Below are 18,682 nucleotides of genomic sequence, written 5' to 3' on the forward strand. Positions count from 1 at the left end.
AAAATACAGTTTCATGAACTTAACACTTGACAGAGAGCAGATATCTTTTAGCAGCTTCAATCTCATCCTCCTACTTTAAGGGTTCACAAGAGGCTACGCTGCCACTCCCGCCTCGTCAGTGAGCCCATCCAGGGGTGACACATTTGCTCTCACTATTTTGTAGTTGTGCAAAGAAAGAAGACAGTGAAGTAGAGCAGCGCTCCCCACCCTTTTTAGCATCAAGGACCAGTTTCGTGGACAATCTTCCCATGGACTGGATGGGGGACGGTTTTGCAATGATTCAAGCACACTACATTTATTGGGCACTTTATTTCTAATTTAACATTGACAAGAGGTGCTGGTCCACGGCCCAGAGGTTGGAGACCCCTGAGGTAGACAGAAGAAAATGCCACTGCAGACATGGCAAGGAGCACAGGCTTGGGGCATTGCCAAGAGGACACATGTAAAGGAGGGAAAAACCCCAAAGAACCAGGAGGCCCAGCCTGTTCTCATCACTCAAGCATGAACTACTTGTGTGACACATTCTCCTCCCCAGCCTCCATCTCCCCATCATGAAAAGAGGGTGGCCCCTGTCTTGTCAGCCTCACCAGGTTTTGGTGAAGTTCCATTTGGAGGACAACACACAACACAGTTGACTCCAGCTGCCATACAAAGGAGATGGAGTTCATGGAAAGCGGGGGAGTCAAATCTTGATAAAAGTATGCGAAGTCTTTATATACCTCATCTATATGAATAACGATATGTCTGCATGAATAATGATAATCTAAAGAACTAGTTCACAAAAGGGGTTTTCAGTGGTGATACAGAGGTCCCGGACTTTTTTCTAAATGATTATTCTCTCAGAAACTAGTGGTCTAGATTCAGTTTCAGACAAAGGTTAGATGGAATCCAGGAAAAGACAAATTCCTTCTGCAAAATTGTCACAAGAATCTAAAAAATGGTAAGGATCATGCAGGCTTATATGCTAATCTACACCCACTGACTGAGATGCAGGTGGAGGATCCTGAAGGACACAAGAGATTAATACAAATCCAGGCATTTGCTTCATCATTGCTGAGAAAGTACAAAGATGAAAAGAAACCAAAAAGCTGATGAAATGGAGGCAAAGTTCAAACTGCCACAGAGGGATGTTAAATGAACTGTCATAACTTTGAGAAATGGGAAATTCCAAATTAATAAACACTGAGTTAAAGATCAAAGCCAGTTGTATCAGATCATAAGTTCCCAGAAAATTTAGTTATCTGAAAGTTCATTGTAGATATTATGATGCTTCATCTCTGAATACTTTCACATGTATATTCTAGAAACAAGGGTATCTCTTACATGACCACAATACAGTTTGTCGCTCCGTATCAGCATGGAATTGGTTCCAGGACCACAGCGGATTCCAAAATCTGCTGATGCTCAAGTTCCTTAAATAAAATGGTGTATTGAAGTCGGTCCTGCATCCACAGATGTGGAACCCTCGGATAACGAGGACCACAGTGCAGTATCGTGGCTTTAAAAAAATATCATATTAATTCAAGAATATTATCTTGAATACAGTCCTTATTTAAATTTCTCCAGTTGTCTCTAAAATGTCTTTTACAGTCTTTGCTCAAGATGGGTAGTGGGGAAGAGAATCTAGCATCCAACCAATATTCATAAACTATATTAGGAGGCTGTGTTTCTCTTTAGACTTTTTACAACTATAATAGCCCGAATGCCTTTTGTTTGTCTGTTTTTCAAGACACTGACTTTTATACAAACATCAGCCACTTGTCTTATAAATGGATTTCTTCATTTTTCAGACTGTTTCTTTCTGATTATATTCCTAATTAACATTTTTATCAAAGGTACTGGTAGGTGATACTGTATTCTCTTACACATGAGGAAGCACATAATGACAGGGATAATGACAGCTGGTAAGGTGATGTCCTCTGGATCACTTCATTATACAGGTGTATTTTCCTTTTTGGGGTGATATCTTAAGATTATAAGAATGTCCTTTATCTCCAAAATGATTTTAGCACCCATTGGTGACCTTTGCCTAATTTATTATGAATTTCAAAATAGGGATTGCTTAACGCCATTATTTCGTCTGTATTCTTAGAAAAAATAATTCTGCATTCATAGGCTTACATTCTTCTAAGAACAGTTTTCCTCACTCCTCCTGCCTTTATTTTTAGTATCACTATGAACCCATAGACTGTTTAAAATTTTACTAAATGAGTTATAATCCATTTGTGGTCTTTTTATGATGCTTAAATTGTCCCAAACTTTGCCAAAGGGTGCCCCTTCAAGCTATCTTGTGTGTGTGTGTGTGTGTGTGTGTGTGTGTGTGTGTGTGTTTAATGACTCCCTTAGGTTTTGACCACTGCCTTTATTTTTTTCCCAGATTTACTGAAGTATAATTGAAAAAGAAAACTGTAAAACTTTAAAGTGTATAATGTGATAATTTGGCACAATAATTGTGAAAAGATTCTCATAATCAAATTAATTAACACGTTCTTCACTTAACACACTCACATGAAAATGTTTAAGACCCACTCTCTTATAAAACACATTATTATTAACTATAGTCACCATTCTGTACATAAGATCCTCAAAACTTATGCGTCTTATAACAGTTTGTATTCCTTGACCAATTTCTCCCCAATACTCCCACTCCTCAGCCCCTGGCAATCACCATTCTGCCATTTGTATTTGTTTCTTTGAGTTGAACTTTTTTTTTAGATCCTACACATAATACCATACAGTGTTCGTCTTTCACTGTCTGACTGACTTCACTTAGCATAATGCCCTCAAGATCCATCCATGTTGTCACAAATGGAAGAATTTCCTTCTTTCTCATGGCGGAATAATATTCATATATATATATATATATATATATATATATATATATATATATATATGCTTGTATCTAAGTCGCTTCAGTCATGTCCAACTCTTTGGCCTCTATGGACTGTAGCCCGCCAGGCTCCTCTGTCCATGGGATTCTCCAGGCAAGAATACTGAAGTGAGTTGCCATGCCTTCCTCCAGGATTCATATTTATTATTTTATATATATATATATATAATCTTCTTTACTCATCTATCAACAGACACTTAGGTTGTTTCCATATCTTAGCTATTGTGAACAGTGTTCCAATGAACATGGGAGTACAGACATCTCTTCAAGATCCTGATTTCATTTCCTCTGGATAAATACCCAGAAGTGGGATTACAAGATCATATGGTAGTTCTATTTTTGATTGTTTTAAGAACTTCTATACTGTTCTTCATAGTGGCTGCACCAATGTATACTCCCACCAACGCTGCACAAGTGCTCCTTGTTCTCTACATCCTCACCAACACTTATTACATCTTGTCTTTTTGATAATAAGCAAACAGGTGTGAGGTAATACCTTACGGCAGTTCTGATTTGCATAACCCTAAAGATTACTGAGAAGGCAGTGGCACCCCACTCCAGTATTCTTGCCTGGAAAATCCCATGGATGGAGGTGCCTGGTAGGCTACAGTCCATGGGGTTGCAAAGAGTCAGACACGACTGAGTGACTTCACTTTGTATAATTATAAGGGTTTTGATTTAGGTCAAACCTGAATGGTCTAGTGATATCAAAAAACTTATCTTAGGTTCTCGTCTAGGAATTTCATGGTATCAGGTCTTACATTCAAGTCTTTAATCCATTTTGAGCAGATTTTGTGTATAGTGTAAGACAGGAGTCCAATTTCATTCCATGGCATGTGAATATTCAGTTTTCCCAACACCATTTATTGAAGAGTTTATTCTTTCCCCCATTGTGTAGTCTTAGCATACTTATTGAAAATTAACTGACCATATATGCATGAGTTTATTTCTGGGCTCTCTATTCTGTTTCACTGATCTATGTGTCTGTTTTTATGTTGTTACCACACTGTTGTGACTACTGTAACTTTGTAATGTAGATTGAGATCAGGAAGAGAACTGACTAAGATATCTGATACTACAGATTCACCATGTATTTTCCCTACCTTACACATGTAATCACCCATTTATTCCAGGAGTATTCTTTTTCATGAATGTTACAATAGCAAAACTGATGGATTGATGATCTATAAAGATGACACTGCTGAAGCATTCAAAAACACACTAGAAAAAATTCAAATTTAGGTTGCTAGGTGTCAGTGTTATTAATATAATTTTAAAAGGTCCTTATTTGATGTTTCTGACTATCCTTTAGGAATTTAACTTTTTAGCTACATTTGTAGGAATTATACAAATCAACCAGGAAATCAGAACATTCATGTAAGAAAAAATACATTTTTTCCTTTTTCCTAAAAGCTGGTCATGTGTTTATGTTACGCCCACATGAACCCAGATATTTGATCACTTTGATCAATGCCTTCCAATTGGACAATTTAGTGAAAAGAATGGGTGGAAGCCTGGGACTAAGTCAGACAAATGGTCTGTGTCAGGTCTCGCTCTGTCTCTCGGAAGGAGGGGCCCTGCCAGTTCCAGGCCTTATGAAAAGGAAGGTCGCTGCAGGCTCTCCTCAGCTCTAGACTCAGCTGCAGAATCATCTCATTTCACCCGCTTGCACTTTGATTTCTCACAGTTGACCTCCACTTTACTCCATTCCCTTCCTCCCAGATCTTCCATGATGACATACCTACAGCATACCTTCCACCTTTCAACCAAGTCTCCTGATCTTCCCGCGGTCCTCAAACACTGATCATGGATATAGACCTGGTACCAGCCCTACCCACCAACTCTGAGAACACATGCTTATAAGAACCAAACCACCCTTCTAACAACTTCATACAGTGTCTTTCCATTTTGCTTATTCTTTTAACTTTTTTATTATTACATAATTGTAGATTCACATGCAGTTGTAAGAAATAATACAGGGAGATCTTATATACTCTTTATTTAGTTTTTCCCAAAGATAACATCTTGCATAACTAAATATCACAGTAGGGAAATTGACACTGATACAATCTATCTTCCGTAATTATATTTTATATGCACTGTGTGTATGTGTGTATATTTAGTTCTTTGTAATTTTAACCCATGTACATGTTTGAGTAATTGCCACCACAGATAAAATACCATTCAGTTCCATATAGGGATCCCACACGCTACCATTGTATAACTACACCCACCTTCTTCCCTATTCTCTAACTTCTGATAACCACTAACTTCTTTGATTCTTTTGTATCTCTAACTTCTGGTCTCCATCTCTATGATTTTGTCATTTTAAGAATGCTATATAAGCACGTGGAACTCTGCTCCATGTGGTAGAGTACATAGCAGCCTGAATGGGAGAGGAGTCAGGGGGAGAACGGATACATGTATATGTATGGCTGAAACCCTTCACTGTTCACCTGAAACTATCATAACGTTGTTAACTGGCAATACTCCAATACAAAGTAAAAAGGGTTTTTTAAAAAATAACACTATATAAGTGGAATCATATAGTGTGTACATGTTTGATATTAGTTTTTCTCACTCAGCATAATTCTCTAGAGATGAATCAAATTGTGTATGTCAATAGTTCGTCTCTTTTTACCAGTGAGTAGTATTCTAAGGTGGGCTTCCCTGGTGGCTCAGAGGTAAAAAATCTTCCTGCCAATGCAAGAGACACGGGTTCAATCCCCAGTCTGAGAAGACTCCCTGGAGAAGGAAATGGCAATTCACACCAGTATTTTTGCCTGGGAAATCCCATGGACAGAGGAGCCTAGCAGACTACAGTCCATGGGGCTGCAAAGAGTCAGACACAACTGAGCCACAAAACAACAGCAACAGGGCCTTTTTATCTAGGCCTTGTCCCTCAATCTTAGTTGAAAGGTCACCTTTTTTCCATATCTTTCCCCCCAAAAATGAACCCCACACCTCATTGGGCAAAATTAACTGCATCTCCATGAGACTCTCTTTATCCTTCCCTATTAGCTCTGTTTTTTCGTCTGTAAATGGGGATAGTAAAAAAATTTCTCTTGTAAGTTTGTTTTGAGAATTAAATGAGTTAATACATGTAAAGTATAACAAAAGCATATGCTAGAACACAGTAAGTGCTCAATACATTATTACTGTTGTTAAAATTATTATATACCTTTGCTGTATCTCATGTAGTGGTTTACCATAGATGATTTTTCTGTATTGGTAATGTACTCCTCTCTTGAGAGTCCCTTGGACTGCAAGGAGATCCAACCAGTCCATCCTAAAGGAAATCAATCCTGAATATTCATTGGAAGGACTGATGCTGAAGCTGAAACTCTAGTACTTTGGCCACCTGATGCAAAGAACTGACTCATTTGAAAAGACCCTGATGCTGGGAAAGATTGAAGGCAGGAGGAGTAGGGGACGACAGAGGATGAGATGGTTGGATGGTATCACTGACTCGATGGACATGAGTTTGAGTAAACTCCAGGAGTTGGTGATGGACAGGGAGGCCTGGCATACTGCAGTCCATGGGGTCACAGAGTTGGACATGACTGAGCAACTGAACTGAATTGAACTGAATGTACTCTTCTACCAGGTTGTAAGACTTTTGATGGTATATATTACTTATTCTATTTTAGTATATTGTAGGTTCTTGATAATTCATTGAACTAAGTCAAATCAATTTAAACATTATTAAACTAGCTTTCCCCCTTGAATCAACAAACTATTTTATTGAACTAATTATTTTGGCAATTGATGGATATCCCATTACTTCAATTTCTGTTTCAATTGTGCTAATTCAAGCCTGAATATTAAAAAAAAAAAAAAAAAAAAAAACACTTGCCCTTTCTGCAGTGAGATAATCAGAGTATTCATTCATGATAGAAAATACAGGTTTCTTTTACTTAATGCTTCTCAATAAGACAACGCTGATTTTTTTAAGCAAAAAAATTGTGCTAAGTCTAGTACACAGGCATTGTTTAAAATTTCCAGCAAAATTTTACTTTCTCATTCTTAGAAGCTGTCTCAAGAAGGTGCAGAAGAGTTAGAATAGTTAAATATTTGGGTAAAGAATAAAAATACAAAATCCTATTAGAGCAAAGTGATGGAAATGAGGATTTTGGGGACCACACTGAAAAAATATGTTCATTTGTAGATGGTGGTTATATAAAAATAAAATTTTCTAGAAAGCAACAGTGTTCTCTTCTCCCACTGAACATAATTACTGAGCCCCTGAAAAAACCCAGAGCCCCTCTGTCCCAGGATATCTTGTTAGACAAGATACTGAACTTCCTGTTTCTGGCCTACAAAATTACCTTAACTGACACAGCATTTATAAGTGGACTGAGTCTCTAAGTCTGCCTAACACACTGATGTTTAAGAGGGAAACTGCAGTTTAGTTGTTCAAAAGTGTATTCATGTTTACAATGAATATTCTAGAAGAGGAACAGTCAGGCATGCTGTGTAGCTGGTGAGAAGGAACGGTATAAACACAGGCTCCAGAAGCAGGGAATCTAGGCTCAAATTCCACCTTTGCCAATTCACCAGCTCTGTGGCCTTAGGCAAGACATTTTGTTGACTGAGTTTCAGTTCCTTCATTGTAAAATGCCCCTGGTAATGCCTACCTCATAGGTTTATAGGGAATATTAATTGCAATAATGTAATAATAAAGGGGCTGTCAAATAAAGAACCCAAATAAATGTTAGTTTCTCTTCCCTTAATTAATCCTTTGCCAAGCTGAAACACTAACTCAGTTTATTAGACCATTAATGCAGATGCTTTCTTTCCAGCAGGAATTACTCTGCCAGCAAGGCTGGTGTCATCAACAGAAATTCCTACTGAAAAGTTTCCAATCTTCACATTTCTACTGTGAATCCTAGCATAGTACAGAAAAGATCAGGCAGGGTTACTTTCAGCCCTAGAGAACACTGAGGGATGATAACCACAGTGGAAGGGTTTATACACCCTTGATTGTCTTATTCTCACACCTTAAAAAGAATATGTGGGTGGAATTAATTAGCTCCAGTGTAAGTTTGCTTGTAGTAAGTTTTCCTCCAAATTATTTCAACATTTTCTGTTACAACATTTCTTTCAAAAGCTAATGATATTATACTGATATCATAACCAACCTCTCAAGTACAATTAGCACACTAGTTTTTGGATATATTAAGTTTAGAGTATAAAACCAAAATGAGATATTGGTATTAATAGAAAGTACTCTATTATTGGAACAACAATACAGGCTAGTGTAAAGGGAATAATAGCTATGAAGTAGCTAGTAAGGGGTAGAGTCAAAATGGGAACCTGGATCCATCTGGATTTTATTAGATGTTCCTTAATCATTACTGTATTATTTTACAATAAATGAATAGAAGTTATGTTTACTTAAATAGTCATTGATTTAGATGTTCTCTTGTACTAATATGATAAAATTTATCTGGCAGATAATTTGATACCAAATCCTTAAATATGCATTTACACTTAAACCTAGAAACTCCACTTAAAGGAATTTATTTTTTTAATAATAATTAAAGATTTATATAATGATTTTTCAAGAAAATTTTTCTTGTAGGAAGGAAAACCCCTAAGTATTCAACATTAGAAGATTAGGTAAATAATGAAATATCTAAATATTAGCTAAATAATGAAATACCCAAAAGAATACTAAGCAACCATTGAAAATGAAGCTATAGAAAAAACACGTACAGACATGGAAATATGTGAATATTCTGTTAGGATTTGAAAGGCCATAAATTATTTCTTTAGTGCTCTACAGTTTTTATAAAAATAAATATACTTACTTATAAAAGTTTCAATAACTACATACCAAAATAAATGTGAATAATGCTTCTAAGGACTTTTTTCCCTTATGCTTTAATTCTGCATATTTTCTGCAGTAAGTATAAATTAATTGCATAATAAAGAAAAATAAGTTTTTAAAAATTCAAAAGAAGATTTAGTAAAGTACTTTTAAGCTAAACAGCAAATAGATTCCTTTATCATTCATTGTGTGGATTCTGAGTTCTGGCTTTCTGGATTTCCCCTAAAATCTGATTTAAGAAGTTGAAATTTAAAAGACTGAAGACAAAATCCCAGGGCAAGAATGCTCTTTTAGGAGAAGTGACTATCCTTTTGTTAAAGCCCTGGATGACTGGGTCTTTTTACCTGCCTTATCTCACTGTGGATCATAAACTGATGGACCCTGTTTCAATATAGGGGTAGTCTCTTTAGATCAAGCCCCTTCCTGAGCACTGAGGCTCAGTGGTTTTAGGCAACTTTTTTGCTCTTGCTTAGTTCTTTGCAGTTTCAAGAAGGTCTCTTTCAAAAGGAAAGAAACTGATCAGTGCCCACTCCGGGATGTAGCTCCTGCAGTCACCTCCAGGTGGACAAAAGCTGTGCCTCTATCAGAGCCATGCCTGCTGCACTGACCAGGACTCTGACTTATTTATAATATTATTAATAATTATTATTGTAGTTGTACGTATTGACCCTTTGCTATGCTTCATGCACTCTGTCAGGCACTCGTCATACATTATTTTATTTAAACTCTTAATAGCAGCCCTGGAAGATTAATACTACCATTATTCCTATTTTGATAGATGAGGGAACAATAGCTAGTACATAGTAAGGAGTAGAGTCAAAATGGGAACCTGGATCCATCTGGATTTTATTAATGTCCCTTAATCATTCAAATGAGCACATTTATAATTCACAATGTGGGGGGTGGAGTTCAACTGGGCATTCCTAGGTCTTCCAGAGTCAGAAGAGCAGTGATTTCACAAAAACACTAAACCAACTTCACAACCGTAGGAGTAATTCTGCTTCACAGCTCTGCTCTTGGCAGTGGTGGCAAGAATACCCAAGATACAACCAAGGGTCCTTGTGTGTTCAGGTCCACACTGACTGGCTTCAGCTTCTCATTTAACCTCTCCAAACCTCATATCCTCATGTAGAAAATGAGCTTTATAGTACTTGTCTTAAATATCTCATTTGTGAGTATCAGAGGAGACAATGTATGTGCCAGCACTTTTAAAAGTACAAAGAGCAAGGAATCTTGATTAACCCCTGCATGCAAATTACTTTTGCCCTCGAAACCCAAAAGCAACGGAACTTTTATATAGCATTTTGCAAAAGACTGAGCAAGAAGCTTTAGAAATACAGAAAAACCTTAATGCAAAAAAAAAAAAAAAATCCCAGTGTAACATTTCCCCATGTTTAGCATTCAATTTAACAAGTCCTGAGGAAACATTATTGACTCAACATTCCCTTCTCCCATCTAATGCTCTTTGATTTAATGTTTACTCGCTAAGTGCATGAACTTTCAAATAACAGGAATTTTTGCCACAGGACTTAAGGCTCTCCTGTGACTTGATGTTAGGAAATCTCCTTAGTAATTTTGTATTCTGCTCCCTGGGAGCAAATTGGAGCTTTGGCAGTGAGTTGATACATATTCTATTTTAATTTAGGATGATATTTGGCTCAATAATTCAAAAATATACCAAAGCTTAGGATTATACTTGCATGAAGGACTACTCTTTTAAAAACTAATATCTAGTGGTAGGGGAAAGAAAGGAGTTTGTCTTGACTATTTTTTAAATTGCAAAAGCAATACACACCTATGTTAATTCAAATAGTACACAAACAGTGAAAGGTAAAGATGTTCACTCAATACACATTTGTACTTCTCATTGGCAAACACTACTGACAGTTACTCATATATATTTTGAAATTTCTTCTATGATTAAATAAGCACATGAATATGTATATAAATACATTAGCCTATTTTTAACACAAACAGTATCATTCTTATGGTAGGGTTTCCTCTGAAAAGAGTTTTTCCCCCTCCTAAAAGTATGTTTGTACAGCTTTTGCTATCCACTTATATGGCTCTAACAGTTAAATCTCCTCTGTGGTATTCCATTGCATGGAAATACCATCAATTATTTAAACTTTTTCTCTGGATATATATTTAGTTGTTTATAGGTTTTTAATATCACAAACAATGCTGAAAACAATGACTCTACCACATGCCTTTGCTCAATGATATGAGACCATCTGTAGGAAAATTCTTAGAAGTAACACTGAGAGGTCACAAGAGAGGTGCATTTAAAATGTTGATGATATTACAGATTGGCATCTCAAGGTGGCTGTACTAATCTATTATTTCCCTCACAATCAGTATGCGACCTTCACCAGCAGTGAGTGTGGACTGTATAAGAAATCAGTAGGCTGATTAGGTGCATGATATCTGTGATTCAGTGGACACTGGTTTAAAATACATATTCGTAGGTCTTAGATACCAAGAAACTTAAGTTTACTTGGTAAGGAATGGCCAGGCTCCTCGCTCTGAGAAGAAACAAGGTTGAAATGAACTGAAGCTCATAAAGAGGGGGCTTAACACTCATGGAGTGCTTCCTACATGCGAGGCACTGCTCTAAGTGTTTATTTAGATCAAGTCATGCATCCCTCCTCCCAATTCTAAGAGGAAGGTGCTTTTATTATTCCCATTTTAGAGACCAGAAAACAAAGGCACAGAGAAATCAAGTACTTATCCCATGTCACTCAGCTGCTAAATGACAGAGCTCAGATTTGCACTTAGGAAGTTTGAGTCCTGCTGCTGCTGCTGCTAAGTTGCTTCAGTCGTGTCCGACTCTGTGTGACCCCATAGACAGCAGCCCACCAGGCTCCCCTGTCCCTGGGATTCTCCAGGCAAGAACACTGGAGTGGGTTGCCATTTCCTTCTCCAATGCATGAAAGTGAAAAAATAAAGTGAAGCCGCTCAGTCATGTCCAACTCCTAGTGACCTCACGGACTGCAGCCCACCAGGCCCCTCCATCCATGGGATTTTCCAGGCAAGAGTACTGGAGTGGGTTGCCATTGCCTTCTCCAAGTCAGGTACTTATAACCGCTTATGTGTCTACTCCTGTTGATGAGCTAAACACATGTTAAATATCTATTCTATGCCAGAAATGATCCTGCACCACTTTGTCCTCACAGCAATATAAACTATCCCCATTCCTCAAAGATATTAACGTGACTTGCTCCCATGACAGAGGGACAATTTGTACTCAGGCATGTCTGGTTCTGAAGCTTGTGTTGATTTTACTATACCATGTCTTCAGAATGAAATGTGTCAATATAAGGAGGCTAACCCAGAGTCATTGATGTCAATAAATAGAGTGTATCTGGGGCTGTATCACACCTAACCTTTCCTTCGTCTGACTTCTGCATAGTTAGAATGTTCATGTACTTTTAATCCCTTGCATGTGATCACATAGTGGCAATTGGCCCTCTCCCATTAAGAGTGAGCTCAAATTTTCCAGTGTGGACCAAAATTGAAGGCAGAATTAAGGTCCCCCAATTCCAAGTATCAACAAAGCCCATTTAAGAAAAGTGACATAGTTGGGTGAGGATATGCAGATGGACGCTCACACTACAGCAACATATATCACAAGACTATGGCAGCAACATATTTTTATCTAAGTGAACAATTCACTATCAGTCCATCAGAAAATGAAGTTTGGCACTGGTTCCTGAGTTTACAACTGTACTTCTTTAATGTATACAGAAAGGAGTCAAGGGAAATAAGAAGAGCTGTAAGAAAGAGAGGAGCTTAGAGAAGAGGCTTCCAGGTAGAAAAGCCAGGCAGTCACTGCTCTGTTCGCACTCATCACAACCAGTGCAGTGTGTGAGAGTTCAGGCTCTGGGTTCAAATCTTCCCCGCTACTTGTGTGCTGTGTGACTTTGGACAAGTTACTGAACCTCTCTAGTCATAGTTTCCTCATCTGGAAAATGAGTAGTACTAATAGTATTTAGCTCTTTAGCCTGTCATGAAGATTAAATATTACCCAGTACAGACTGCTGCCCTGAAGGTTGAGAGTACAGAACAGAATCACCCAAGTCCACACAGACAGATCCCTCCCTTTCATGCTGCCGTCTTATTACTTCTTGTTTAATGCAATCAGGAAAATATATATCTACATCTACGTTTGGAACTGAGAGGATTTCTACTCGTATAGAGTTACATTCTAGAAGTCAGAGTACATAAATCCTTATTTCTATGTCTGGTAGCCCTAGTTTTGAATGGACATCAGATCTATGTTATCATCACAAAACAACACATTACCAGAGCTTATCTTTGATTATCACTGTTTGTTAGTCACCAGTCTGTCTGTATATGCCACTTAGTAGCCTTTGGAGGTTAATTTGATCAGTTCTTAAAAGTTTACTTTTTTGTACACTACAGATGATAATGTAATATTACCACAAGTATTTTCCTGCACTACACAGTAAAATAAGCAAGCCTGAAAGAATATGCAAATTTTACTATGTTGTTCAGTTTTAAGGGCAATTAAATATTTGCTTTGAGCTCCTCACATTACACTGCAAATCCATAAAAAACCTACTATCATTTCTGTACCTAAAGCTTATTTAGCATTATGTCTTTGCCATTATTTCCCTTTCACTGAAAATTGGGTTTTCAATTATGCATCATAATCCTATATTATGTGAATTTTATTTGCAAAGAAATTTAATCTTTTTTTCTGTTTATGTAAAATCAATAACCTCTGTTCCTGTGGGAGGCAGTGGCTCAGGTCTTCTCTATGAGGAGATGTTTGCATCTCATGAGACAAAGTTAGCTCTTCTATCTCCCCCATGAACAAAAACCATCAGTGAGATAGGCTGGTCCTACTGGCCAGGATCAGGTGTATATGAAACCAAGACACCTTCTTTAAAAAAAAAAAAAAAAAAGGCATAATAAAAATAATTCACTCAAACCGGCTGCTGGAAACTGTGTGGGTCCAAAATAGGTATTTTCACAGTTGAATTTAGAAAAAGGAACCTAAGTTCTATCAGAATGCTTGGTGTCTATAAACACAACTTCTGTCTTCTATACCTTAATCTTTTGTTCAAGGAATTAAGGCAGTGAATTAAATATTAGTCAAAACTTGAGAAGCGGAATAAGCAGTGCCTGAGATGAGACAAAAATAAAAGATTTGTATGTCATTTATTTGGGGGAATCAATGAGGAGGTCCGTCATGCACACAGCCAGTGGACCCTTGTTGTCTTCCCTTAACAAAAGCTTTCCCCTGTTCATTTCTGGCTGCCATACACTAGCCTCCTGGAACCCAATTTAAACTTTTAAGTTGTCTTTGAGTACTCTCTTCCCTGAACCCCTTCCTTTAATTAATCCTGGAGTCCTGTTCACCTTTACTTCATATTTTCCAACATCTTTTCCATTCTTTACACACTGAGTTCAAGAATCCACTTCCTCTTGCCTGGAATAGCAAAAGACCCTTCTAAGTGATCTCCCTGACTCCTGACCGCTCTCCATCTGGTGCAGTGTTGACACCAAGACCATAATCACTTTCATACAAGATCATTTATATCATGTCACTTTTCTGCTCCAAAACCTCCAGGGGAAAAACTTAAGCTCCGTGGCTACAGTTCTTTGATTCTGAGTGATTTTCCCAGGCTTATTTCCCATTAACTGCTTATATATCTTCCAAATTCCAGCCAAGTTGCTGGAATTCCCCTAAACACCCCAAATCACCTCATTCTGCCTCTTCCATAATGAAATAGTTTCTCAACTCTACAAATTCCTACGCATCCTTCAACCCTAAAATCAAATACAACCTTTCTATATATACAAATCAACACTTCTGCTATTCCTTAGCTGGAGTACTGAAATTCCTCCAGCTCTGGGTCCACACTGTCCACAAAATCACATCAGACTCTACAGGGGCTTTCTGTGCCACAGCAAGGAGCTTGGGATTTATTCTCTAGGCTATAGAGAATCAATTAACAGTATTAAGCATTGGAATTACAAATCAGAGTTGCATCTAACTCAGATGATGCTCTGGCAGTGGAGAGACTGAACTGGATGGTAGATAAGACACTAGCGATAGATGGACCCATGAATCTCCCTGAAGGAAGGGAATGTTTTGGAGGGGAGGATCTGAGCAAAATTCTAAGTGTGTTGAATTTGAGGTTTGGAAGACCAGGGTGAGACAAGCAAAGCACATAGGGTATAGAATTAAGGAGGCACTCACTCTTAAGCCATGCCCTGCATTTGCATGACCCTGAAAGTGAACACTTCCTTAAATTCTTTGTCCTGTGTATCTAGCTTGCCTCACCCTGAATTTCAATGGTATATTCTCTATAGACATCACCCTGGCAGCCAAGGAGGTACACATCGCAGATCACCCTTCAAAAAAGAACTTGCTGTTCAACTACAAGAAGCACAGGTAGCTGACAGCCTCCAGCTAACAGAACATTCAGGAATGGCCTCAACTTTTGAGACACGGCCATGCCCTTCCTTCCTGGGAATCTCCAGTCAGTGGCTGAGCAGGTTAGGGGTACTCAGCCTGGCCATTTCTGTCCAGTGTGGGGTTCCTCTAATAGATAGTCTTCCTTTTGGAGATCGTTCCTGGATTGGATGAGGCTGTGTCTGCACTGTGGTCTGAAGACTTTCCCTGCACAACTCTGCTTCCTTCCTCTTTATCTTTACCCTCCAGTAAAATACTTGCTCAGTAATTCTGTCTCAGCATTTGTTACCAAAGGACCTAAATGACACATCTAGTCAGCAACTGGTCACACCAGTCTGAATCTGGAGCTAAGATGAAGTGAAGGGGCTTTGAAATGCAGTGGTTAGAAGACTGGGCTCCAGAGTCTAGGTTCAGATCGCAGCTCACCCATTTCTGACCTTGTATAATCTTAGACAAGTTATAGAACTTCTCAGTACCTCAATTTCTTCATATATAGGATGAATATTTTAATTAGTCAGTGAAGACTATATGAGATCCTCCATTTAAAGTATTAGCATAGTACCTGGCCCAGAGTAAATGTTCAAGAAATATTAACATTATTGCATAGATTTTGAAATGCTGTTTTATAGAGCTTGACAGAATAAAATAGAAGAAATATCCACTGGCTCAAAGAATTTTCCATAGGACATACTAAGGCTAGTAAAGAGTAATTTAAAATATTTCATACCCACCTCTGTAATTTTTTTTTCAATTTCTATTGCTGTTACTCCCAGTGTGGTCCCTCTTCCCCATATAATACCACCTTTGTTTCCTCCTGACATGATTTGCTTCCTCTCAGATTTCTTTTCCATCCATGCAAAATGCCTATTTCTGTCCTTTCTTTCAATTGCTGCTAATAACTGCCTTAAAAACTTGGTTGAGAATTCACCTTCTCCAGTTTCCTTGGCTTGTCTGCCCTATCCACCCCAACTGTGATCATTCCTCTCTACTTCAGACTCTAAGAATGGAAACATTTTGAAACTAGGTAGGGCAAAATATTCTCCAATTAGTAATAACAAAAGAGCAGGAAAGCATCTCCTCTTTCTTAAGACCTCCCACCCCCACCCACCCACTTACTCAAGGCCAGGTTATGATTTGGCAAAGGGATGCTCAATAAATGCTTACTTAAAGGATGGATGTTTCAGCCATGTTGCATGGTCAGTCCACAAATTATATTTTTATAGCTTCTTTCTATATGTGAACCTTAAAAAATGAAATGTTTCATAAGACAGTCTCAGTCATACAACAGAGAAATTATTGTATGAGGGAAGTGTTTTACTTCACTTTAGGTATTATAGGTAAGATAAATCTGTTTTATAAAATAAAGACCTGATCTATGATCCATCTAAAAGCGAGTAGGAAATCATAATTAGAGACAGATGGTGAATGTGGCATTCTTTCCTCTATTTGGTACACATAATATTCCCTTCAAAATGGCATTGTATTTTTCCTGTTACCACACAGTGCCACACAAACTCAGAAAAATAAAACCTCTTTTTATGCCTATGAAACTGACTTCAAACAAAATAACCAACTTCAAAAGTAAGATGAAAGGGTTTTGTATTGCGGTTGAATGCAATGAATGTTTTTACATAGCTTAATATTTGTATATTACATTAATGCATATTGCAATACATACAAAAAAAGTACTAAATCTTCAGTCATCCTGTACATTCAATTTGAGACCTTCATCAAGTTACTCACAGAGACAAGATTTCTACATCAAACAGGTCACAATATTAGATGTATTTAAATATTGGAAATGAATAGTACTTAAAATCAATTACACACAGAACAATACACGAGTATAACATTAATAGGCAACACCGGTTTTTAATGGCTTCTAATATAATATGTTCCTTCAAGGAACCATTTGTACATAATGAAATGCATTTTTACTGTACTGTTTTGAGCAATTATGAATTGAACATGGCTGATAAAAATAAGTATTAAAATGTATGCAAAATTTTTGGAAATACATATAATCCTCTGTAAGTATACAGATCTATAAGTGATAAAACAGTAGATCTCAAACACTAAAAAGTAACAATGATTTTCACACTAATTTTCAAGAATATACCTTTTCACTTTTACAATTCAGTAAACTATTTTACCAAAGTTAAAATTAATTTGTTCTATAATCAATATCATGAAGTAAAAGTAATTAATAACCAATATAAAATAATTAACCTGTTTACTACTTCATTTTATATATGGTAAGTAACTACAACAAGATGGCATTAACACTATCCTAACCTGTTATATTTAACAAGTTTATATTTAAGTTGTTTCCATTTGCAAATATCAATACCTACTGCACACTTAGAAACTCACTTGTGAAAATCTGCTTCATTTAATTTCTCAGAAAACTGCTAATTCAACCTACTTTTGTTTGTGAATTCTGAGTTGCTACATTATTTTCTCATCTTCACAACAATTAGTAATTATTGATTTCTCAAAAAGCAAGAACAGAATGCAAAGTAAAAGAATTATTACAATATGAAGACAAGAAAGCAAATCTTATTCTACAAGTGAGCAATACTCAAGAGAAGTTGTTTATCTTAAATGCATAGCACATTACAGTCCTAATTAGCTCACCACCACAGTGAGAAATATACATACACATTTTTCAAAACAAGTCTTTTAAATAAAGTACTGCAAGCATCTTTCTAGCTAAAGGATTTGAAATAGCAATTAAGTCTGAACCTTAAATCATCAGTCTCTATAACTAGAAGAGCAAGTCCCCAGGATGTAAATCTCACCCAATGAGACAAGGGATGCTGAATGTATTATTAATTGCTAATAATTTCTTAATTTTAGAAGCTAGCACCCAGTACTGGCAAAGAAATGATGTGATTTATGAGCCCACACTCTCATGCTGCTTTACTAGAGTTCAATAAACACACGCACATCCTAAATGTACAGTGTGAATGCGATTTCTACAAGCCAGGAAACAGAGCAGGACTCGGCAATAGCAAATTTACCCCATCTACTTATTATTCCAGCACCAGTATTTAGAGTACCTAAAATGCCTGCTGAACACTGCAGCTCAGCATCCCCATGGGGTTACTCTGAAGCAGAACCACATCTCTTCCCCGCCGTGATTACTGAGTTTTAAGAAGGCAGGTAACATGGGGTAGAAATTTTCGTGCAGCAGCAAGACAACTCTCCAAATTTTCAAAAACCCAACACTCCCTGCCCACACACACACACACACACACACTACCTTTTTTTAAGAAAGAAAGTAGGGTTTTTCAAAAAGGTGCCTAAAACATGCCATTTGCATAGGGATGAAAAACGTATTTTTCCTCTACTTGCTGCTGTGTGAGATGTTTACAGATCTGATTAGAAAACCTGGATGTACATAAAAAGTAGTGCTTTCAGTGAGATCCCTTTAGTGAAATCTGTCTGCAGACAAATGTGTCCATAAATAATACATATTTATGTCAACATGCCTACATTAACAAGGACA

General features: G+C 37.3%; 1 protein-coding gene across 1 annotated transcript in view; it reads right to left on the reverse strand.

Annotated features, from left to right (window-relative positions):
• The window catches only part of IQCJ (IQ motif containing J), a 236,386-nt gene that overhangs the window by 195,620 nt on the left and 22,084 nt on the right, over positions 1-18,682 (reverse strand).

This window comes from Bos indicus, chromosome 1 (genome assembly GCF_029378745.1).
Source record: "Bos indicus isolate NIAB-ARS_2022 breed Sahiwal x Tharparkar chromosome 1, NIAB-ARS_B.indTharparkar_mat_pri_1.0, whole genome shotgun sequence".
Taxonomy (NCBI): Eukaryota; Metazoa; Chordata; class Mammalia; order Artiodactyla; family Bovidae; genus Bos; species Bos indicus.